The 26,226-nt window shown below is 33.9% G+C and overlaps 1 long non-coding RNA gene across 1 annotated transcript; it reads left to right on the forward strand.

The window, feature by feature from the left end:
• The first annotated feature begins 16,069 nt into the window (after positions 1-16,069).
• Positions 16,070-20,264, forward strand: LOC139821805 (uncharacterized). The gene is made up of 3 exons (XR_011734339.1): positions 16,070-16,294; positions 19,846-19,979; positions 20,124-20,264. It is a non-coding gene; the product is annotated as an uncharacterized lncRNA (long non-coding RNA).
• The last annotated feature ends 5,962 nt before the right edge of the window (positions 20,265-26,226 follow it).

Consider the following 26,226-nt stretch of genomic DNA (forward strand, 5'->3'; position numbering starts at 1 on the left):
CTAAATATTTTTGCTTTCTGACTAGTGATTATAGTTAAGGAAATGCCAATAATATATCTATTAGATAAGCATCTTACAGCTTATATTTATTTTATTTTTCTGTCATCTTTATCAAAATGTTTGGTGATTGTTATTGAAGTGAAAAAGATATACTTGACGTTGAATGTATATGGGGATTTTTTTGAAATTGTTTTATTATGTTTTTGAGAAGTTTTAATGAATGAATATTATACAATAATCGTCACATTGATTGGCGATAATGTCATCTTATCTTTTTCGTTATTATTTTTTTTGTGACATGTACTGTTTTTAATTTAAGGTGGTTCGATGGCTACAACAAAATGCAGAGAATTTCATGAAATTTTAATATGTTGTTCTGCAATGCAAAATAGAATTATGTGAATTTTTTGGGAATTTTTCACCGTCCCGTTTTGAAAAAAATCTACTCCAAAAACCTAAAAAGTACAATTTTAGGAGTAGATTTATTTCAAAACGGGACGGTGAAAAATTCCCAAAAAATTCACATAATTCTATTTTGCATTCCAGAACAACATATTAAAATTGCATAAAACTGGCTGCATTTTTAACATAGGTTCTTATGGTTTTTATGGGAAATGACATATTGCATATACCTTCAGAATGAAATAAGTGCAAGAAAAAATGCAAATGATAAAGAAAAAGAAATTTGCACATGTAACTTAATAATTTACAAATAAATGAGCGAAAGAAAGGGGAAGGTTACCGCACATTTCGTAGAAAAATTAATTATTAAAGCATAAATTGCTTGATTTTTCGTCTGCATAGACTGTCGTGAACGACGTGAACAGCAGCACGCATTATACACGCGGTGACCAATCAGAGCAATCCCCTTCATTCCCACTACTTCAAACGCTAGTGCGCTGTTTCTAGAACCCCCGCGTCCCACTACTCCCTCCGATGAAGCCATCGAACCTCTTTAAGTCTTATTCTTTTGCTTTCTAGAAGCTCTTCTAACCAAATTTGACATCTGTGACATTTCTGTGGCAGAGAAAAGTGCTGCAAAGTAGCTAATCAACAGCTCATGGAGAAAGCAAAAGGATGGTTTTTTTGGGAAAAGGACTGAACGTGTCTCTGAGTCTTTAAAGAAGAAAAAGAAGTCAACATAATAAGGCTATTTTTCCAAAGATTTTAGCTGGTCATATGAGATTATATGTTATACACAAAAAAGTTGTAAAGATTCTACAATATTTCTTAGTTTTCCTGTAAATTGTCCTTTTTTATGTTAGACAAAGCAAATCATGTTTTGTTTTGGAAGTTTATTTTATTTAAGGAAAGCAGCAGATGTGTGTTTGAACAATTTTACTCGTTCTTTTTTGTCAAATTTTATTTGTATTTCAGCTATTCATGTGAAATAATGTCTCAATACACCAAACATTAGTTACATGACATTTTTGTTATAATTTTCCATCTACTTAATAGCGAATAATATATAGAAATAGTTTTTTTGTCTATCTTATAACAACAATAAAAAAATTAATGGATTTTTGGAAATGCTGCACATCTTTCCAACTTTTACAGTCCCCACATTAGCAATTGAGAGGCCCTTCTTGGCCCATCTACAGCACCTTTGGTTGCACTGTAGTACATTGAATTCGCACTACTTTTGATATAAAAAATTATTCGAAATTTAGCTGTTTTTGATGTTGAAAATTATTTGAAATTGAGCTAATTTGGATGCCGAAAATTACTTGAAATTGAGCTGATTTCGATGTCGAAAATTTCTCGAAATCAAGACCGTCTAAATCTCGAAACGATGTTGGATTTCGATGACCATATCATTTTGATATCATTTCGACTTTTTATTTCTCACTGGGGAGTGGGCTCCGTGATCTCTCGTACTCCGAATGTTATTGATATACGTCTATACTCCAAGACGTCGAGACGATGAGTGTCTGATGAGAGGTGTGTCCTCTCAGAATGCTTGACGATGAGTGCATCGTGCTCGCGGCGCTGGAAAAGTGTCGCGAGCGAGTACTTGATCTTCTTCAGGCGGGTGCCCTGCTGGCGTGAGCGAGGGCAGCACCGATTGGTGAGTCGCGCAAATATCGATTCCGCGTCGATTGCGATCCGCCGACGTTTCGCGCGAGTCACCGGAATACATCAAACGATATATAGAATAGAGATATTCGAAAGACGATAAATACAGCGCATGAATATGAACGAAACTAAACTTAGGACTATAATACATATATACATTATGGCGAGCGCCAAACATTATTCGTTTCTTTTATTTCAAGTTTTTTCTCCTCTCTATTATATATTCTTTTTTTCATAACCTCTAATTGCAATATATTCTCTTTTTTAACCAAGTTTTCCTATATGCTATACGGCCAATCCGCGATAACCCGTTTACAAAACCTCGATCTATTATCTATGTATACCTGTATTTTATTTTTGTACCTTGTATTTAACTTTTCTATACAACTATTTGCATCTTCGTCCTTTCTAAATTTTAACCTCGCTAAATTGAATCTATCCATCTCGAAATAATCTGGAATGCATCCTATGTTGTGCAACAAGCTCTGAATTTTTATCTTGTTTAGCTCTTTTTTTACGCACATATTTTCTCTAGTTAATTTACAGCACACTACCTTACCCTTTTAGCCTTGGTTCGAAATATTTATTAGCCATTTCTTTATCTATTTCTTCATTTCTTAACCTACGGTCTTTCTTAACTAACTTACCCCTGACGTTGACAAAAATTACCTCTCTGAAGTTAATATCCTTGTTATTCTCTTTTTCGTCTTTCTCTTTTACGTCTGTTAGTATTTCATTTTCTACTTGCGTCTCGTCCTTGTTTCTCGAATCTTCTAGGTCCGTATCCATAAGCATCTCCAAACTTCCAGCATCCGTCTTGTCCTTGTTCGACTCAATTTTATCCGTCCTTTTATCCTCTTTCCTAAGCATTTTCATTCTTTGGTATGTGATTGCACTTCCTGATGCAGGGTAATTCCTGATTTCTTCTAATATTAGTTCGTTCTTGTTGTTATTACCATAACCTCGCACGTGTATACCGCCTATAAGGCCCCCCTTCCGAAGGGGGGTAACGTAGCTTTTCTTAATTATTTCTTTTCTAGTTTCACTACGTTATAAGAATCTCCTCCTGTCTCTCTTCCAACGCGCCCGACTAATCAACGACTATTCTATTGCTTTCTAAATTTTCACTCTCGCTCGTTACGTCTGATCTCTACAACGTCCGCCATGCGAATCCCAAAACCGGCGAGACACTACCGTGTTAGGTTAATGACTGACAGCGCGCTGATCCGAACGCACTGTCTGCACTGCACTGCACTGCACTGCACTGCACTGCGATACTAACGCCGCCAGCCGCCAGTGTCGAAAAAGTGAAAGTGACATTTCTCTGTTATATATATGTTATATTGAGATGATGACCCTGGCGGAAATATTTCTACAAAATTAAAAAAAAAATAAAAGTGTAGGGGAGACCAGGGCAAATCGTGACATTTCGCGTTTACCAATTTTTCTTGAAAACACTGTTATAGATAAAAAGAACTGACAGTTGTTTTTTAATGGTTCAACCCTCCAGTTTGAAAAAAAAAATTTATTTGTGTCTTTTTATCACATTACTTTTAGAGTAGAACACAAAATGTCTCACCATGTCTCGTGTCACGAATTACTCCGATACCGGAGTAAATCGTGACAGAGTACGGGGCAAATCGTGACACTTTTGTTCTATCCTGTTTTAATGACTTTATTCAAAACTCACAACATTAATTTACTCTGAAAACGTATTTATCGACCAAACTTTACATGAAACAAGATAAGAAGGACAAAAAATGATTAAGAAGTGCTTTAGTCATCATCAGAACTGCAACGAACGACTTTTCTCGGACGTCCACGTTGTCTGCGAGCTGGCTGCTCCTTGGAAGGCTTCTTCCTCACATTCTTGTTGGTTTTTTTGGATTTATGTGTTTGCTCCTCCAGCAGTGCGTCTACTTCGTTGGCGTCAGTCAGAATTGCAGTCTTCCTGCGTTTTCGTGCTCTTTTCGTGACCTTCCTTTCGCCCGCTTTTTGTTATTGCTATCATTGTTATTTCATAATGTTTTGTTATTTTAAGTACGTATATATTTAGCGTCAAAATTACCGGTGTCAATCCTGGTCGAGTGATTGTTATGTTTTGATTATCAGCAACCTCGCAGTGACGGCTCAAGGACATTCGGCCAACGCCAAACTGTTTCGCAGCATTTTGTACGAAAAAACCATCATTTATAACAGCGGAAATGGCATTTTTTATCTTTTCTCCATCCACGGTAGGAGTCTTGCGAACATAAGTTCACACCATTGTTCTTTGAAAACAAATGATTATTATAACTACAAGTTTCTGATGGAACTCTAGTTAATTAATGTGTCACGAAATACCCCGAGTGCTCGTGTCACGAAATGCCCCAGCGTCACTTTTCATTTTTTGTTTTGCAAAAAATCCAGACAAGATATGAAAGTGCATACAATCTGTGATTCACACACGTGTATAACAATCTAGAGAACAAGTAAAACTTACCAAATGATATTTCTAACGGATGAATTTGTAGTAAACACAAAAAATCCGAGATCTCCAAATTTTACTTCGACAACACGAAAGCACTTTTTCCAACACTGCTAACGTTACACGGTAAATACGCGTGTCAAACTTTGTTGTAACATAGAAGGCTACTAGCGCCATTTACAGTAATTATTTCAGATTTTTAGCTGCGCATGGGTTCCGATGGCGCGCATTTCAAATTTTTCGCGTTGTCACGAATTGCCCCGGTCTCCCCTACTACAAAAAACTATAAAATATAATTGCCAGAATCTATTAAATTCTACATGAATTTAAGAAGTACTACAAAATCCTACATGAAAATGCTAGAAATGGAACATTTTTGTAAATTTTTGTATTTTTTTAATGCAACTTGATCTATATAAATTTTTCGGTAAAACTACGCCAAACTACAACTAATACTGATATTTTACACGTTTATATATCTATTTGAGTACAGTAGACTACAAGGAAATACTAGAATTAAAACACTCTCTAATGAGGAAATTCACCCGACATAAAAAAAATTATATTTATTTTGAAATTTTATTACTACTTTTTAACTAAATTTGTTTCTTAAGATGCAACCTATGATTATAAATATTTTCTCGTACTTGAAAAACACAGTTACCTTGATGGGATTCGAACTCGAGACCTCGGGACCTCTGGATCGTGAGCCAACCGTCTTACGTGGTAGATTACTTCTTAATTTGATGTAAGTGTTATATATAATCTACATGTGTCATAATCAGCGCAAATATATAATTTTTCAAAAATTCTTAAGAAACAAATTCAGTTTAAAAAGAGTAATAAAATTTCGAATTTGTTGAATACGTTCATGTATTACTTTGCACATCGTACATTAGCATTCCTCCTGTATTATTCGGATCGATTACCGTAACGACATCTAACGTCTACAGGTGCGCGCGATATGTTTTCCCCCTTTTGGGCACGTTCACACATCGTGCGTTAGTGAGATCTCCCCGTCTCTCGACCTTCACTCTTTCGAACGATCGCGAACTCGACACAAGTATTGTGTACTCTCACGTTTAGTGCGCGCCGGATAAACTCACTTATAATAAATTCGTATTATGTTATAGTCAATATCTTGCAATCTTTATTTTCCCATACCGAACCTCTTGATCCTGCAGACAGGAATCTCAACAGAATCGGATATACGAATATAATTTTTTCTTAATGTCGGGTGAATGTCAGAAACCAGTGCCGGCTCATTACAAAATAGGCCTATTGAGCCAACGTCGCGCCGCGCGATTACAAAAAAAAAATTTTTTTATTTTAACTTATCTGTAAAATAAAAAGCGAGTCATTATAAAAAAAAAACCTTACCCAGCACCACATACACACATGTCTAAAACCGCATAACCCGGGAAAAAAAATCTCTTATTTATTCATATTAGTTTATATTAGTTTATATTAGTATACAGGGTGTCCGAAAAATCGCCTATTCCACTTTGGGAGGTGATTCGGGACCCAAAAACAAGCAAAAAAGTTCATACAAACATAGGTCCGGAAATGAGCCGTTTCCGAGTTATAGCCATTTTTATGTTCAAAAATCGTAATTTAGAATCCGCTTGGCATCCCTCTTTCTTAATTATTTCTTAAATTAAAAATTTTTATTTTTAAATATTTTTAATTTTTTTAATTTTAATTTTTTTATTTTTTTTTCAATTTTTCAATATTTGTAAATACGATTACATTATTTTTAAAAGAAATCAGATGTTTTCACGGCTACTTGAAATCAGTTGTTTTCACGGCTATTCAAAATCAGTTGTTTTTACGGCTATTCAAAATCAGTTGTTTTCACGGCTATTCAAAATCAGTTGTTTTCACGCCTATTCAAAATCAGTAAGTAAATCACGGCTTTTCAATAAATTTCAAATTATTATTTAACAACACCTTACTTTTAGGTTGTATCTAATCTTTCCGTATTCATCAGTGGATCGTGTAAGTTTTAATGAATTAGCTGATATGCATCTTATGTATGGTCTTGCTCAAAGTAATGCTGCCGAGGCAAGAAGATTATACATCCAGTCTTTTCCAAATCGAGATGTACCGGGAATAGCGTCTTTTCGAAATGTAGACAGAAACTTGAGAGAATTTGGTAATTGTAATAAAAAAAAAATTGAAAATAAAAATTTACGATTTTTGAACATAAAAGTGGCTATAACTCGGAAACGGCTCATTTCCGGACCTATGTTTGTATGAACTTTTATGCTTGTTTTTGGGTCCCGAATCACCTCCCGAAGTGGAGTAGGCGATTTTTCGGACACTCTGTATACATGATTATATATGGTCATATCAGAAATGAAAAATATAATCTTAAACAATATTATATGGCCATATATATGAGAGTATATAATTATACATGGCCATATGTAAGCATATATAATTATATACTCGGGAAAAAATACCTCTTATTTGTTCATATTAGTAAATATATAATTATATATGGTCATATAAGAAATGGAAATATAATCTTGAACAATATTATATGACTAAATCTCTTTAAGTATAACTTTATATAGTCATATATGATTTATATACTAGTATATTATCATGTGTGATCATGTAAAAGTATATTTATAAGGTTAAAGATAATCATATATGAATATATATACTCTATAATAGATCTATCCATATAAATTTGTATAACCCTTACAGAAAAGTATTATTGACTAAATACTTAAAATCTCAGTGAATACTGTCAATATTTATTTGGGAAATACTGGGAAAATATTGGTAGTGATAAATATTATAGGTAGTGATTAATACTACCCTTACAGAAAAAAGTACTAAAAATACACAGTAACAAATTACTGTAATTACTGGCAGTAATATTTTGGCGAGTACTTTAGAAGTACTGGACAGTACTGGATTACTGGTAGTAATTTATTACACAGAACACAGAACTACTGGTGCTTAGTATTGAATTACTCACCGATATTTTGATTTCCGATATTTACCCGGCATAAAAAAAATTATTTTTTTCGAAATTTTATTACTATTTTATAACTAAATTTGTTTCTTAAGATGCAGTCTATAATTATAAATATTTTCTCGTATTTGAAAAACACACTTACCTTCCCTTACAGAAAAGTATTACTGACTAAATACTTAAAATCTCAGTGATTTTCCTTACAAAAATATTTCACCGCTTTTACACCTTATATAGATCGTTTTTAGCCCGTTTTTAGCCCGTTTTATCATTTTTGTGTCCGTTTCTTGCACTCTCAAGCACGCGCAGTCTACTGCGAAAGAACATGATGAGTATACGCGAGTATGCGTATGAGTATTTTTGAGTAGATTGTCCGTTTTTAATACTCGTTGTTCAATCGATGAGTGACAACACGTTAATACGTTCTTTTTTTACTCACAAGGATAAGAACAAAGTAGGTTGTTCGTTTTTAATACTCATTTTTTAATTGATGAGTGACAATACGTTAGTACGTTCCTTTTTTACTTACAAGAAAATATCCGCGGATTTCGCCCGATTTTAACCCTTATAGTACATACAGGGGGATTTAGAGTCAGCTCGATTTCTATATCCATCAAAATTTCTCATAAATTCTGACTCCCACTCCTTATCTCTAAATTGAAGTACATTTATTCTACAAACTTAAAAACCTTTTCAAAGTGTACCGTAAAGGTTAAATGTTTTAGTACTTAAACTATTTATCCTTCACTAATATAGATAAGTGGTACGATGTAATATTCAAATATTCGCGAGAAATTTGCATTGAACGCATCTATAAGTGCAATATCCCGTGTAAAAATTTGTTAGGGATGGCCTTTCATAACATAAGGCCCCGATCATTAGTTATTAGAGATGCCATAAGAAAGGTTTCCTTATTTTAACCTAATGAGGTCCCGATCATTATTTATTAGAGATTCCATAAGAAAGATTTCCTTATTTTTATCTAATAAAGCCCTTGTAAGGATTTGATAAGGATGTTTTAACTTTATAAATATATTTACGAACACAAAATTTCGTAATAACCCGGCACTGGTTTCTGACATTCACCCGATATTAAGAAATATTATATCATATGTCCAATTCAAAATTTTATTACTCTTTTTAAACTGAATTTGTTTCTTAAGATAATTTTTGAAAAACTATATATTTGCGCTAGTTATGACATATGTATATTATATATAACACTTATATCAAATTAAGAAGTAGTCTACCACGTAAGGCAGTTGGCTCACACGATTCAGATGAGGTCCCGAGTTCCCACCAAGGTAAGTGTGTTTTTATACGTGTTTTTAAATACGAGAAAATATTTATAATCATAGACTGCATCTTAAGAAACAAATTTAGTTAAAAAATAGTAATAAAATTTCAAAATAAATAATTTTTATTTATGTCGGGTGAATATCGGAAATCAGTGTCGGCTCGATACTGGCTCGATACTGGCACGTAGCATTGGACCGATGTCGCACACAACACGTCTTTACCACTCAAAAATACTCATAAGAATACGTTATTACTACTTACTCGGATATACTCGTACGCAATCCGCTTTAACCACTCGTTTTTAAGCAAAAGGGACCCTTTGCGCCCCAAAAACGGGTCGTACTCATTGAACCAAATGCACGTTTTTACTACTCAAACTGACCGTTCTCGCGGTCCAAAAACGGTCCAAAAACAGTGAAAAATTTTTATAAGGGTTAATACTGTCAATATTTATTTGGGAAATACTGGGAAAATACTGGTAGTGATAAATATTATAGGTAGTGATTAATACTACACTGGTGCTTAGTATTGAATTACTCACCGATATTTCGATTTCTGATATTTACCCGGCATAAAAAAAATTATTTTTTTCGAAATTCAATTACTATTTTATAACTAAATTTGTTTCTTAAGATGCAGTCTATAATTATAAATATTTTCTCGTATTTTGGTGGGATTCGAACTCGGGATCTCTGGATCGTGAGCCAACTATACCTTACGTGGTAGACTAATTCTTAATTTGATGTAAGTGTTATATATAGTCTACTTGTGTCATAACCAGCGCAAATCTATAATTTTTTAAAAATTATCTTAAGAAACAAATTCAGTTTAAAAAGAGTAATAAAATTTTGAATTGGATATTACAATAATATCCGCAGTACTATTTCAAAACTTTTACACTTTTATCACGACGAATTAGTACAGACTTTCATATAAAATGTATTTGTGCCTTACTTTTATCTCTCTTCCTTAATATTATCAGGAATTATCCATTATAATGTTTCTGTACAAATTGTAGTACTGGTCAGTGATTAATTTCACATGGAATATTCAGTTCAGTACTTGAGTATTAACATTAAAATCAGTGGCCAGTGATTTATTACACATGGAATCCTCGGTCCAGTACTTCAGTACTAACATTGAAATACTCATCAATAATTCAACACAAGTATTTATTACACAAGTATTTATCACTTAGTATTAAATGCTTTCTCATCAGAAATTTAATACTAAGTATTCAATACTCGTCCTGTATTAAATACTACTTTCATAAATTACTGACCAGTAATAAAATACTGTGCAATAATTGGATCACAGTGATTCAAGTACTGATAAATATTTAATTTTAGTATTATTAATACACAAAATAAGTATTTATTACTAACCAGCTAGTAATACTTTTTTGTAAGGAAACTGTTATAAATATTCTTCTAATAGTATATTATTTTACTTGACAATATCAAATTAATATAAAATATATTATTTTTAGTTTCAGTTTACACAATTGCGTTTTAAATTGTGAAACATGTATTTAGTAATAATTGATATTGTGAAATATTATTAAGCATCAAGATCCGCTTTGACCGAAAACGGCACTTCTCATTGCTTATGTTATTTTAAGTTTTCTTTTTTTTCTAATTTTGCATAAGATACTTAATTTTTTTAATTGACATATTAATTTTTACTTTCCATAGAAAGGTTTGGTTGAAGGTCTGTTAATTTCCATGTAAAATTGTAGTATCTTATAAACATCTGAAAAAAGCAAATTTATGTAAATTTTCATGAATTCACGAGTTGTAAAAGGCTTAAGGATTTTGTCGTTTTCTGTAGAACCTTGTAGTATTGTATGCAAAATTACAATTATTCACGAATCAGAAATTTATATAGGTAAAAAATTGTACATTTATGTATTTGTCTATTGGACTTTACAACAGACTATACGAAAATAAAAACATAAGTATTTTGACTTCTGCGAATTAAGAAGTTATTAATAATAGCAATTAAAGTAATTTAAATCGACCGTGACTGGCAATATATAACGTCTTTTCGATATGAACATTGAAAAACTGTGAGCCAACTTGGTTTGTCGGATTCACACAGCACTTTTTCGGATCAATCATCGAGACATTATTAATTTTGACCATGGTTTTGGTCAGTCACGGTCGATTTAAATTACTTTAATTGTTATTCTATATACTGGCGAAAGAAATTTATTATTCTGTTTAGTATACACCGTCGACCTAAGAATCGGTGCTCCATCTTATAGTTGTTATTGCGATAAATATTACCACAGCCTCAGTGGTCGAATTGGCAAGACACCCGCACGGTATACGGGAGGTTCCAGGTTCAAACCCTGGCTGGGGTAATATTTTTCGCAATAAAATTTAAAAACTATTTAATTTAGAAATTACATCAACTGACCAAAACCATGGTCAAAATTAATAATGTCTCGATGATTGATCCGAAAAAGTGCTGTGTGAATCCGACAAACCAAGTTGGATCACAGTTTTTCAATGTTCATATCGAAAAGACGTTATATATTGCCAGTCACGGTCGATTTAAATTACTTTAATTGTTATTCTATATACTGGCGAAAGAAATTTATTATTCTGTTTATTAATAATAGATGAATTTTGGAAGATTTGTGTAAAAACTTGTAACATTTAACTAAAAATTACAAATTTTAATTAGCCATAATTGTAATAAATTTTTGAGCTGTACAAACAAATCGGTATTTGTTAGTATTTATACGCAGTTGTAGTATTTTATGAGAAACTAAAAACTGAATTAGATTCTAAGTTGCATAGTTTTACGATACGTAAATTGTGGTAGATTTCTATAGTCATTTATAAATAATTGTAGTATTCTACAAGTAAGCAGATGTTTTAATTTTTTAAGATTTTGTTTTTTCTTAAATTTTTAAAATTTGTAGATTTTTGTACTATTTTTTGTAAAATTGTAGTTTTTCATAAAATACTACTTGCAATAATTTCTTGATTTAAGAACATTGTAATTTGTGGTACTATTTCGTAGATATTTCTACAAAAAAATAATTATTTCTACAAAAAATTAAATATTTCAACAAAAATGTACAAATTTCTATTTCTAAACAAAAGTCATTTTTTGTATTTATTTACTGGCGAAGGAAGCTTCTTATTTTGTTTCTATTTCTAGTTAAATTTTGTAGTTATTCATAGAAATTTTTTCCGCCAGGGGAGAGCGGTCAACGTAGAAGAAGAAGTATCTTAAAATAAAATTTTCACATTTGGACTTTGCGTCGCAATATCTCCGCTCGTAGGGCACGTAGCGGAATATTATAAGAGAAATCCCCCCCCCCCCCAATTCGACCCCAAGCTATCGATCAAGCCTATTTAGAACTTGATCCGTTCACTCGTTATCGAGATCTCAACATCTCGAGTACTCGCAACCCGTCGCGTCGCGTAAAAAAGAGTTACGGTCGGTCTCGCTCCGCGTATACTTGGCACGGGACACTACCGTGTTTCTTGATATCGAAATTTTTATCAGCGGAAAGCGAGGATTTTAATACGCACGTATATTCAGCGTCCGAAGACGAACGTACCAAATGTATTTTAACCCTTTCAAGGGTTATATATATATATATATATATGTATATACGGATTGTATGAGACATTAATGATTTCTGTTTATCTTGTGTCAAACAATTTAATTACATTGGACTGATCTAACTGACCAAACAACATATATATATATACATATATATATATATATATATATATATATATATATATATATATATATATATCAAAATAGCTCACAAAATTAAAAATAAATCACAGAAAAAGAAGCATCGAGCCGCAACAAGGTAGAAGTGTTGTAAAATTCTACATTAAGGAAACAAATTGACAAACGTTTCAGGCCCTTATGGGACCATCTTCAGTGTCAAAATAACAATTAAGTCCAAATTTCGAAAAAGTTTACACGTTACATACTCTTACACTGAACTCAAAAACAAAATACCCCTCTCCTAAGGAATTTGTAAGTCAATTTTAACTTCACACATCAACACTGAAATGTCGATCCTGCGAAATAATTCACAACAGATTGAAACAAACTCAGATTATGGTCCACTTCGGATTCAACGTTGTTGCGTTAATTGTCGTTGCGTTAATTTAGTTGCGTTAATTTTAGTGTAAGAGTATGTAACGTGTAAACATTTTCGAAATTTGGACTTAATTGTTATTTTGACTGAAGATGGTCCCATAAGAGCCCGAAACGTTTGTCAATTTGTTTCCTTAATATAGAATTTTACAACACTTCCACCTTGTTGCGGCTCAATGCTTCTTTTTCTGTGATTTATTAATGAACTAGATTTTTCGCCCGCGCGGGCTCAAAATCTATTCCCCTCTCCCCAAACTCACTCATTAATTAGGAGCACCAATAGAACCCCATAAAACCCAATTTTCAATCCCATAGTCCTAGCCATCCCATCAATCCCATCAATCCCAGCCATCTCCATAAAGTTAGTAATCTTTTGGTACCAATTTCATCAAAATCATCAACAAAAAATTAGAATTTTGGCACCGGTTTCAAAAAAATCGATCTATTAATAAAAAATTATCCGTTAATAAAAAATTAAATTTATCCTCCAAAAATTTAAAAAATTTTGGCATTGATTTAAAAAAAATCGGTCAATTAATACTTATTATTTCTCAAAATTTTAATAATTTCCAAACCGGTTTCTAAAAATTGGTAACAAAAAATTATCCATAAAAATTATCCATTAAAAAAATTGTCCATAAAAAAATTCAGCTTGATATCTCAAAGTTTGCGGAAATTGGAGCAATCACGTATATTTTTTTTAACGGAAACCCCTTTACTATTAGCAATTTTTCTAATTCTATTACATTCTTTAGTTCTTTCTGCCCCTATCTATATATATAAGTACCTGACGTCTGTATGTCTGTCTGTCTGACCGCGAACTACTGTTATTTTTCGAGAAATTGGAAAAATTTCGTAACCGGTTTCCAAAAACCGGTCTTAATCGCTCGCGACAGTCACGAATTGAAGTGACTGGTTAATTCCCGAAAAATTTTAAAAATTTCTGATATCGGCTTCCAAAAAAATTGGTAACAAGAAATTATACACTTTATAGCACTCCCCGGAAAATTCTACCCCTGTTTCATATATAACTCTTTGAAATTCGGTCAATTATTTCCCGAAAAATTAGAAAAACCGGTTTCCAGAAAATCGGTAACAAATCCTACATACAACATATTTTATTTAAAACTAATCGACCTATAAACAATTTAATTCCCAAAAATTATAAAAAAAAAGATTTATTTTTTTTGCCTTTGCAGCTTCCTCCATTTCATAATTTAGTGCTACTCTTAGCAATAGATCCTGACCGTCTTCTAATGTACATTTTTTAAAAAATCACGTAGATTTTTTTAAACAAAAATCGGAAACGTTTCAAGAAAATCAGTACATTAATGAAAAATTAAACTTGCGGTTTCAAAAAAAAAATAGCATATACAATTCTTTGAGATTCGGTCAATTATTTCCAGAAGTATTGGAAAAATTTTGGAACCGGTTTCCAAAAAGATCGGTAATGAAAAATTATACACTTTATGGCAATCCCCGGGAAATTCTACCCCTACTTCATATACAATTCTTTACGATTCGGTCAATTAATTCCCGAAAAATTGGAAAACTTCGTAACCGGTTTCCAAAAAGATCAATAACGAAAAATTGTACACTTTATGGCACTCTCTGGGACATTCTATTCTTACTTCATATACAATTCTTTGAGATTTAGTCAATTAATTCTCGTAAAATTTGAAAAAATTTCGGAACCGGTTTCCAAAAAGATCGGTAACGAAAAATTAACCACATCATTGCACTCCCCGGAAAATTCTACCCCTATTTCATATACTTTTGGTAAAAATTTGGTCCACTAACGAATGAGTCCGGTTTCCAAAAAGATTGGTAACGAAAAATTATACACTTTATGGCACTTTCTGGGACATGTTCTACCCTTACTTCATATACAATTCTTTAAGATTTGGTCAATTAATTCTCGTAAAATTTGAAAAAATTTCGGAACCGGTTTCCAAAAAGATCGGTAACAAAAAAAAGCCGCGACATTTTTATCCCCGGAAAATTCTACCCCTATTTCATATACTTTTTATAAAAATTTGGTCCACTAACGAATGAGTAGTTCGCGTACATACAGACAGACAGACGGTACTTATATATATAGATATATATTATCAACAGAAAGAACTCATAAAATAATTATTGTGTGTGTATTTTGAAGAACTACAGGAGTTTTCTTATGTAAAAGTATATTTAAACTGTTAAATTTTGACAAGATTCCAATTCAAATATTAAATTGTAATCTAAAAAGATGTTTTTAGCGTGAAAAATATCATACTTATTGCAAAAAGTATTTAATAATTATTTCGAATCTAAGGGCCATTCACCATCTCCGATTAACTTGATCCTCCGATTAAACTCATTCTTCGTCACTTTCTAATGTCCATTTCTACCAATGTAGATTAACTTTAATCGCGGGGTTTAACTTACTTTTTATCTTTTTCTAGTTCTTAAAATTAAAGAAAGATAAAAGGTAAGTTAAATCAAGATCAAAGTTAATCTGCATTGGTAGAAACAGATATAAGGGAGTTAAAAAGAGATGAAAAGAGTGAAAAAGAGATGAAGATGAGTGAGTTTAATCGAAAAATCAAGTTAATCGGAGACTGTGAAATCGGCCCTAAGATCCCTTTACGTGGATATGGCCATGACAAAGGAACAATATTGCGGCGCGACAGCGCGACGACGGCGCGACGGCGCGGCGCGGCGCCGCGGTGGCACACTCACGCACATTAGTATATACGCGGTGTCCATTTAAGAAGCGATGCTGACTGGTTAATCTATAATTAATAATAACTACTTTATTAAGCATAATTCGATAAAATTCAGGACTTTTCGACTTTCGACAGTTTTTTATGAGAAATATCACACCATGTGTAAATAGTGAGCGCAATCGAATTAGGTGACATCCTATATAAGCATTGTTTCTCAGTTTTTAAGTTGAAAAAACCAAAGAGAAGTTTAATAGTATTATAGATATCTTAATCTTTTGTCGATTGTGTGTTCCCGTTTCCGGATCTCCGACATCGTGGCGACTCCGTGACGTCTGTGAGTTTTATTTTCCAATACAGTCTCCCATCCACGCGAATCCCGCATCCCGCCTAACCTGCCTTGGATCGAGCAGAGAATCCGATATATGTATAAGACCAGCTTACAGCCCACATATACCGCATTCGTCGCTGATAATTCTGCCAGTGTGATTTTGGTGCGCGCCGCGAGTATTCGAGCAGTCTCCAACGAACGTTCTCAAACGAGCGTTCTCCTGACACAACAGGTACGCCTATTAACAGATCGGCTCCAAACTGAAGAATTGCACGAATTTGCAAGCGGTAAGCTAGTTATGATTTCCACAACAAAAAGAAAAGTTTTTGGCAGAATTTATCGCCAAGGAATAGCTTGTGTTTGAAAGGAAGATGACCCAAGACCTTGATTTTGGAGCGAAGTTATTGTAAGTCTCGAAATTAACACATTCGCTACCGCTGGAAAACGATTACCGGTACCGCTCGCTACAGACCTTATTTTTACGAGTACGCACAGTATGCTGCACATTTTTTACTTCCGTACACATAGGAACACACACAGGAAACAAGCAACTGAATATGTTACATAAAGTGTTACACATGTATGACGATATAAAGTTATGTTATACATGTATGATCCTCTCCTGAGAATCGATGCGTCAAACATATGATAGTGGACGTGTTAAAATTCGCCATTGTGATTAAAAATAAAACTATCGTTATAGAATCATTAATACTAAAGGAATATTTCACGTGTGATGCAAATTATTCACTTTTTTATTGCCTTTATTGTGAACAAATAATTGTTTTTAACCAAGATTTATTTTATTTCTACGTTTGACAAACTATGCCTGAGAAGCACTACGATTAGCGTTTTAATGTTTTTTTTTTTTTAATCAGCAATTATGACTTACAATGATATAGCTCCGGAATACGGAAATTCTTATTGTCTTACTGTCAATTTGTCAATTGTAACGGAAATTGAATAAAGTAATATAAAATAAAGTTGCGATAATATCTGTCAGCTGATTTCAACTAATATAGAAGTCAATTTTATATACATGAGAAGTTATTAATTTTATCAAATAATGTTAACAAATCTAAGTATCTTCGGAAGTGATGGATGTGCTTTGGAGCTTAAATTTACTTTTATGTATGAGAAACGATCGATGATATAAATATAATTAATGACTATCTACAAATTGATAATTGATTGACTGCGTTAAATTCCGACAATTATGTAAGATAATTCACTAACGTTATGCGCTGAAAATGATCTAAAGGAAAGGCCAAAACGTACGCTAATCTTATTAGTCTAGATTATAATAACTTATATATTATAGCGCAAAATTACCGCGCCTGGCTTTTATTGCTAAATTTGTTAATATCATATAATTTTATTTAAGAGAGTTTTTATATATTTTTATTTATTGTTATTAATTTTACTAATACGAATATTTTAATCAATATTTTAATAATAAAAAAATAATCAATATTAATTCAGGAGAGAGGGAAGGAAAAAAGTAGAGACAGTAGAGCAAAAATAATTTATTTCATACGACTCCCACGACTTAATTAACATCACTTAGACTGTTCATAAAACGCGATACCAAGGAAAGAGGAAAAAAATAGAAAAAAAAGGAAGAATACATAAATATAAAGTAGAAATAAGTACTGTGCCACGAGTTAAAATTTTTGTTTATTAATGCAAGAGAAACGACATAATCGTTTTATTAAAAACCTTTTCCGTTTGCATCTATCACATTTTGCCATCTTTCAGGCAGCATATACGGATGCCACAGCGAAAGAATGTCTCTTCTTTTGACGCGACAAAGTCGTCGATCTATTTTCTAGCTTCAATTCTGCTTTATTTCCAAAATGTGTATAGAAGAAACTATACTGTATTGACCAGAAGTAGTAATTATAGACAGCGCGATATTTAGGGAGTACGCTGGATGAAAAAAGACGTTCCATTCGAGATATACAGCGTTTATTTGACATTAATTAGCAACATATGGAGCTTCACGTTATTGTGATGCAAAATAACTTTGTGTCATTTTGAGGCACATGCTGGACGTTTCTCTCGAAGTGCCTAATTAAAACGGTTTAATTGATGCACGTATAGCATTTCCGCTGTGATTATTTGACCCGGTGGAAGAAGTCCATCACTCATAATCACCACAGTACCCCATGTTCATCATATTAGATACAGAGAAGTAGCTTCTCTATCTGCCGTGTATGTTGCGTTTTAATATCAAGGTCATCGGTTACCTAGAATCCGCCCACGATTTTTTGCGTTTAGGGTTATCGTAGTATACTTTTTTTTTGTCGCCTGTCATGATTTACCACAAAAAACTCTTCTTTCGTCTCGTCAACGGTGCGAGACTGGCGCCAAAATGTCGCGCACAATATAGTCTCCTCAGTCAACTAATCGATACGGTATACCCATTTTCCTTCCTTTTAGATCTTCTCCATCGCATATACCATTATTTGGAAAGAGCGGTTTGAGTCACTTCAGGGCTACGTTCGTTTTGACGCTTTCAGCGTTGAAAATATCATTCTATCTTTTTTTGTTTAATATTTGATGTGGCAACTATAATTTAAATCATACATTCCATTTAAATGATTACGAAATGACAGATATCGTTCGGTTTCTACTAGCAATCGTATTATGTCGATGTCGATAGTCTTCGCTAACGGAACACTAGCTTGATTAATTAGAATGCAGTTGACAGCAATCTACTCCAATGTTCTGCTTAAATCTGTCGGCAAACTGCTAACATACTGCTTTTTTTTGCTTTTTAGATTATTTGCTCCAAATCCCGTTTATCCCTCCACCTTGTTTAAAATAGATAAGAAATCAATAGACATATCATTAAGATTGTTACTATACGTTTTGTTCTTTGAAAATTATCTGTATCAGTCGGTGCAACAATCCGTTTTTTTGTACAAAATGTTCAATTAATGTATCTTAATAAAATCGCATATTCTACAGAGAAAACTGAGTTGAAAAGTTCTTTACAGTTTTTGGATATCTTTAATATTAGGCGAGATATTTCAAATTAAATTTTGAACAATTTTTCAAATCAACCGTTACGATTTACGCGCCATGCGCTCAGTAGTTTGGTCAAGAGCGAGACCGCAGATTCCTCTACTAGTCCCATGCCTACGTACTTGTGTAGAGAGAGTTTTTGCTTTATTTAAAAAAATAATCTAAACGTAACAAAATATATTCTCTACATCACAGTTTATTAACACATTTTAAGCAGTGTTCTTTTTGTAGTATTCAGTCTTGAGATTTCAAGGCAATGTCTTTCTTTTATTTACGGATTATTCAAACATGCACCGCCTCATTTATAGCTACTTGATTTGAGAAATTATTCAAAATTCAACTTGTAATATCTCGCTTAATATTAAAAACATCCAAAAACTGTAAAGAACTTTCGGACTGAGTTTTTTATGTAGAATATTTGTTAATGGCATACATCAATCGCGCGGAACATCTTGTGTAAGTTTATTTTTATTGTCCGACAAGATAACTACGTCGTTCAGCTTTATTGCTGCACTCACGAATTTATTATTTAATCTACTTATTCTTTTATTGTTATTTCTTTTCAACATTATTGCTCAACAACGTTACAATCTTATATATTGCGATAAAAATGTTTTAATGATATGAAAAGCGTAAGGTTGTAACATATATAGTAGCAATTGCATTCGTGTGAGACTTGCAGCGACTTATATAATTATGTATTATAATATAAGCGTAATACTAGATTTTACGTACGAAGAACGGACAGTGCAATTAGATGATTAAAAATGTTACATAAAATTATAATTTATCTTGTATTTCTTTGCAGTTAGATAATAACAAAAGAATAGTTAAACCATTGTAAAATGGAAATAGAAATGGAAAAAATGGACCCACAACTAAATTATATGTCAGCACCATACTCTTATCAGCAGCCGCCACTATCAATGCCACCTTCACCACGTAAGTGCAAAATTATAAAAAGAAGTCTTAACTAATAATCATATTATAGAAAGCGAGTGCATACATACAATATTTATGCATACCTAATTAATCATCTATGATTAATACTTTTAAAGTTTAACACGTCTAATGTGGTACATACAGATACGGTACGTACGATTATAATGCCGACAGCCTTTAGCAAGGAAAATCAACGTATGACCTGTCCACGTTGCAATGTTGATATAAATACGCGCGTAGAATCGGTACCGAACATGAAAACACATCTAATTGCGTTTCTACTCTGTGTATGCGGGTAAGATTTCGATATATAGGGTAAGAGAATTTTACCGAAAAAAAGATCTGATTAAATCTGACGTTCTTTTGCAGATGCTGTTGTTGCGCACCGTGTCCTTACTTCATGGATTCTTGTATAATCCACAAACATTACTGTCCAGCGTGCAGTTCTTACCTTGGAGAATCCATAAATTAATCAATTCCATTTACGATTGCCCAGATAGCCAAGTCTAAAGGCCGAAACACAGACTTTTGCATAACGCATAATGCATAAACATAAAAAAATTGATTGGTCCATATACATGTGCATAAGAAAATAGACCAATACATTTTCTTATGCTTATGTTTATGCACTGTCTGGATATACCCTAAGAGCACGCTTTGTCTGTATACTGCAAACTGTATACTGCATGCTATACTGGCATAATTTTTGCAGTAGCAAAGCTATACATAATCTGCTCCGTGTCAGATAATGTATGTAGAACAGAAATCTAACAGAATCTGAGATCATGATATGATAGCAGATATATTGGCAGGAAAAATCTGAAATATTTTATTCTTATTCTGTTTTTCTAAAAAAAAAAAAACATTCCAATTTATATTAAAAATCGGAAAAATTCTGAGAAAATTTAAAAATTTTTATAAAAATTTTGATTAATGATGTAAAAAATTCTGAGACATTTTTCTACCAGGGTAAATAATCAATATGTCCCAGATAGACATATGTCAGTATATTGTCAGCATAATGAAATTTTAAATTGAAAATGGCTGCATAGATATTTAAAGATGCGTCCTCATATATGACATAAATGTTATCAGCAAATGAAAGAGGTCTTCTGATGTTATCAAGCGACACGGTAGCGTCGCGACGCCAAGTACATAAAAAGAGAGTTAGCAGACGACGCTACCAAGTAGCTTATACGGAGTTTTCGGGCCGATCGATTTTCCGAATAAAATATCTCAAGAAAGAAAACTGCGATCAAAAATCTGACGACAGTTTTCTAATATAACGTTGATACGAGCTTTCGATTGCGACCAATTTGATTAAGATTGGTGCAGTCAATACTGAGATCTCAAAATCTCACATGTCAAAAAGTGAATTTTTTCGGCGACATCTCACAATCAGGAAAAAGTTCAGATTTCAGTCACACGAACACATCACACACGCAAAGCCAGTTTGTCCCTCAAAATGCGTTTATACCGCTCTGGTCAATGCAACTGCGTTCACACGTTCACATTTCCTGATGCTGATTAGTTATCTCGCTTATATGCAGATCGAATCTCGAAATTATCATAAGAGTGAAATTGATATTAAATAATGTTGGTTAGTTATCTCAACGGCTTGTCAATGGGTGTCAAAAAAGGTTAAATTTGTTTCGCGTTTGACAGTGCGAAATTACAGAAAAAGTTCCAAGAAAAAAATTTTCAAGAAAGAGAGAGAGAGAGAGAGAGAGAGAACGGAAGGGGATACAAAAAGAGATATATATTCCAAAAATATTCTAACATATATTATATTTATGTATACATGTATGCATTATGTAAGTATGCATGTATGCATGTAGTATGTATGTATATATTTGGTTTCAATTACAGATTAGATACTTTTTCCTTAACATTATAAAAAACAAATAAAAGAGGAAAAGGAAAGAGAGGAAAAAAGACCTCCAGAGCGAGCGAGAAAGAGAAAAAGAGAGAGAGAGAGAGAGAGAGAGAGAGAGAAGGAACAAAGAAAGAGAGGTACATTTACATATATATTTTAACAATATTTTAATATATTTTAGTATCATGTAATATGCACTGTTCGTGGGCAGAGCGGGCAAAACCAGATCGAAAAGTCCTTTATCATTTTGTAAATTTCTTAATAATTAATGAGAAATTACTTAACACAGATACGTGAATCAGGATGCGATTCGACGAGATGGAACAGCCCAATGTTCACGTTTTGTTAGATGCGTGACGAGGCATTGGAAGGAGTGCATAACAACGGCTATACATGAACGACATTCGTGCGTAGTCATTGTTATTTATAAATGTCATATTAGCAAATATCATACTAGTCCTACTTCATACTTACTATTATATAAAACCCGACTATTTGTCTGTCTGTCCGTCCGTCCATCCGTTTGTCCGCGAACTACTCATTTGTTAATGGACCGAATTTTTACCAAAAGTATATGAAACAGGGGTAGAATTTTCCTGGGAGTGCTATAAAGTGTATAATTTTTCGTTACCGATCTTTTTGGAAGCCGGTACCAGAAATTTTTCAAATTTTTCAGGAATTAATTGACCGAATCTCAAAGAATTGTATATGAAGTAGGGGTAGAATATTTCCCGGGGATTGCCATAAAGTGTATAATTTTTTGTTACCGATCTTTTTGGAAACCGGTTCCAAAATTTTTCTGGAAATAATTGACCGAATCTCAAAGAATTGTATATGCTGATTTTTTTGCAACTGCGAGTTTAATTTTTCATTAATGTACTGATTTTCTTGAAACGTTTCCGATTTTTGTTTAAAATAATGTATGTAATTTAAAAAAATATATACGTTTGAAGACGGTCAGGATGATCTATTGCTAAGAGCAGCACTAAATTATGAAATAGAGAAAGCTGTAAAGGCCAAAAAAAAAATCTTTTTTTTTATAGTTTTGGGGAATTAAATCGTTCATAGGTCGATTAGTTTTAAATGAAATATTTTGTACGTAAGATTTGTTACCGATTTTCTGGAAACCGGTTTTTCTAATTTTTCGGGAAATAATTGACTAAATTTCAAAGAGTTATATATGAAACAGGGGTAGAATTTTTCTGGGAGTGCTATAAAGTATATAATTTTTTGTTACCGATCTTTTTGGAAACCGGTTTGGAAATTATTAAAATTTTGAGAAATAATAAGTATTAATTGGCCGATTTTTTTTAAACCAGTGCAAAAATTTTTTAATTTCTGGAGGATGTTCAATTTTTTATTAATGGATCGATTTTATTGAAACCAGTGCCAAATCTTTTCTAATTTTTTGTTGATGATTTTGATGAAATTGGTATCAAAAGATTACTAATTTTATGGAGATGGCTATGGGGTTAAAAATTAGGTTTTATGGGGTTCTATTGATCCTCCTAATTAATGAGTGAGTTTGGGGAGAGGGGAATAGATTTTTCACCCGCGCTTGGCGCTTGGCGCGGGCTCAAAATCTAGTATGTTCATAGTTGTTAAGTTTGTTACATCGACATGGTATGGACTACGCGATCCCATGAAAGCCTTTAAAAAGTGTCCGGTAAAATTGACCTCTACCTCATTCGGTTAGAAAAAGACAGCGTGACCTTTACCAGTCGCTATCTCTTTTCTTCGACCGATGTGAGTCACCAGACTCACCGGTCATATTTTGCTATACCTGATCAGTCCATACTATGGCTGCGTTTCCTTTGGACGCTTTCGTGCGTATTCTATAACACATAATGTGTAATAAAGATAGAATACGCTTTCAGCACGAAAACATTCAAAGGAAATGCAGCCTATATGTCGATGGTTTGCTAGCTTTAAATTGCGAGCGCGTTCACGATACAGCGAGAGTCTCGATATTATCGAGACGACTAGTCTTTAACCTAACGCTACCGGCCGGTCTTTCTCTCGTTCGAACCGGCATGGAGATAAGCTCGCTAAGATTTATATGTCGTTATAAGTAAAATATATATATATTTCTTATCTCAGTAATACTAAGTTCAATTCATTGTGCTTCCGCATAGTACACATAATAATTATATATAGTATTCAAAAATCTTGTAAAAATATATGCAGTAAAATGACAGTACAATGCTAGTATTTTGTGCATACAAAAAAATTAGTATATAGTATATATTATATATTATATATTACATATTATATATTATATATTGTATATTATATATTATATATATACTGAATTGTAATAGGCAATACTCTATGTCAATAAAATGTGTTTCTAAATGACAATATGCAATTTAAAATAGCATGTAAGAACTTCCTCATAAATAGATTATATATTGTTACGCTCGCCGGGCGTTAGCCACTCTCTCGCTCTTGCACACACTCGCGACGCGCACTCCGGCACTCGCTCAATAAATAAGGCTCGTTGTTTATATAAAAGGAACTCGTTTAATGAAGATTCGTTTGTAAACGGAGCTCGGGTTAACACGTCCGATCGTGACGGAAACCCGGAGCGTAATCTGACAGACGTAATTATCAATAACACAGCCGTCGCTAAGGACGATTCGCGACTTCTCGCTACGGGGCGACCCGCATGAGCGCACGGAACGGGCGTACAGCACGGGCGTAACACTACCCCCCCTCTTCCAAGATTGTCCCCGACAATCCGGGAGGGTAGTTTCTTGCGGTACAGCTTTATCGTGAGCCCCAGGGCACCGAACAGTTAACTTGTTGTTAAGGTAAATCAACTTAACTCTCTATGTATGTATCGCCATCTACCTAAAATTACCATTCTTATATTGGCAAACCTTGTAGGTTGGCACTACTTAAGTTCCGTTTTAGTTCCCTTGCTTCTTCTCGACGTGTACGTTTATTACGTCGTGTTCGAAATAAAGATTGTATGCCTGATATGTCTGCGTTCGAGTTTATTACCGGAAAAACCACATAACCACAATAGGTTATGGGCCCAGATCGTTAACTGCGCGTTGAAATTGTATTCGCGTTCGTTTTTCGGTGATAACGCGCAAATCGGCATTTAGATACGGGAACTGTGAAGAAAATGGCCGACCCCGTGCAACAACATGTCGACGATGGCAGTCGCGTTGTGGCAAGCATCCGAAAGCTAGCAAGTGATGAACAGTGGGAAACATGGAAATGGCAAATCGAACTATGTTTGAAAGAACAGTGTCTTTATTCGATCGTCGATGGCACGCGACCGTGTCCGGATGGGCCACAGGGCACCGAGGAACCGTCGGAAGCGTACCGACGCTGGCAACGAGACAACGCACGCGCAGCTCGAATAATCGGTACGACGCTCGACGAAGAAGCCGCCATTCACGTCCGCAAGAAAACTAACGCAAAGGAAATTTGGGATACGTTGGTGTCAGTATTTGAACAGTCGTCTCTGCAAAGGTTATATACATTACTCGACAGCTTCTTCGAGATGACAAAGGATGACGCTACTTCCGTTACAAAACATACATCGAGGTTAGCTAATGTATTCGACGACATTCTTAATGAATTACATAAAAGTAATCCGAATGCCACACTTCCGTTATCGCTGCTTCACCATCGTATTTTCAAAACGCTCGGTCCTGAGTATCAATATTATCGTTCAACTTGGTATCGCGTTCCGGAAGGTGAGCAAACGACGAAGCTACTGATTGAAAATTTGCGTTCGATTAAAAGTTCGGTCGCGTCGCATGGAACATCGCAGATGTCTGGCGCTTTCTACGCAAAATCTAAATTAAAGGATTCACAGAAGAAGAAGCAAAACAAATCAGATTCGTCGTCGACAGAACATAAGAAAGAAAAACGTTCATGTCTATATTGCAAGAAAGTCGGACATATCATCGCCAATTGTCAGAAACGTCTGCAAGCAGAGCAGAAAAATGCAACCAAAGCAAACTCCGGCAAAGATAATTCCGAAGCCGATTCGAAAAAGGATAGCAAGCCAGGTACGTTTTTCGCCACCGGCCTGGCAGTCAACACAGACTTCGTCCCTGCTGAATCCTGGATTTCGGACTCCGGTACAACACATCATATGTCGGCAAACAAACAACACTTCGTCACGTTTGAGAAGTTTCCGATCCCGCAACGCATCCAGACAGCCGGAAATGATTATATTCTGGCTTATGGGTCCGATAAAATTAACGTCGAGATGCGCATAGGTGATAAATGGTCGCATGCTTCAATGAATGACGTCTGGTATGTACCTGAGGCTCGTCATCAACTTTTCTCCATTCGACAAGCTGTTAAATACGGAAATGACATTACGTTCGATTTTGAAGGTGTGAA

This window comes from Temnothorax longispinosus, chromosome 11 (genome assembly GCF_030848805.1).
Source record: "Temnothorax longispinosus isolate EJ_2023e chromosome 11, Tlon_JGU_v1, whole genome shotgun sequence".
Classification (NCBI taxonomy): Eukaryota; Metazoa; Arthropoda; class Insecta; order Hymenoptera; family Formicidae; genus Temnothorax; species Temnothorax longispinosus.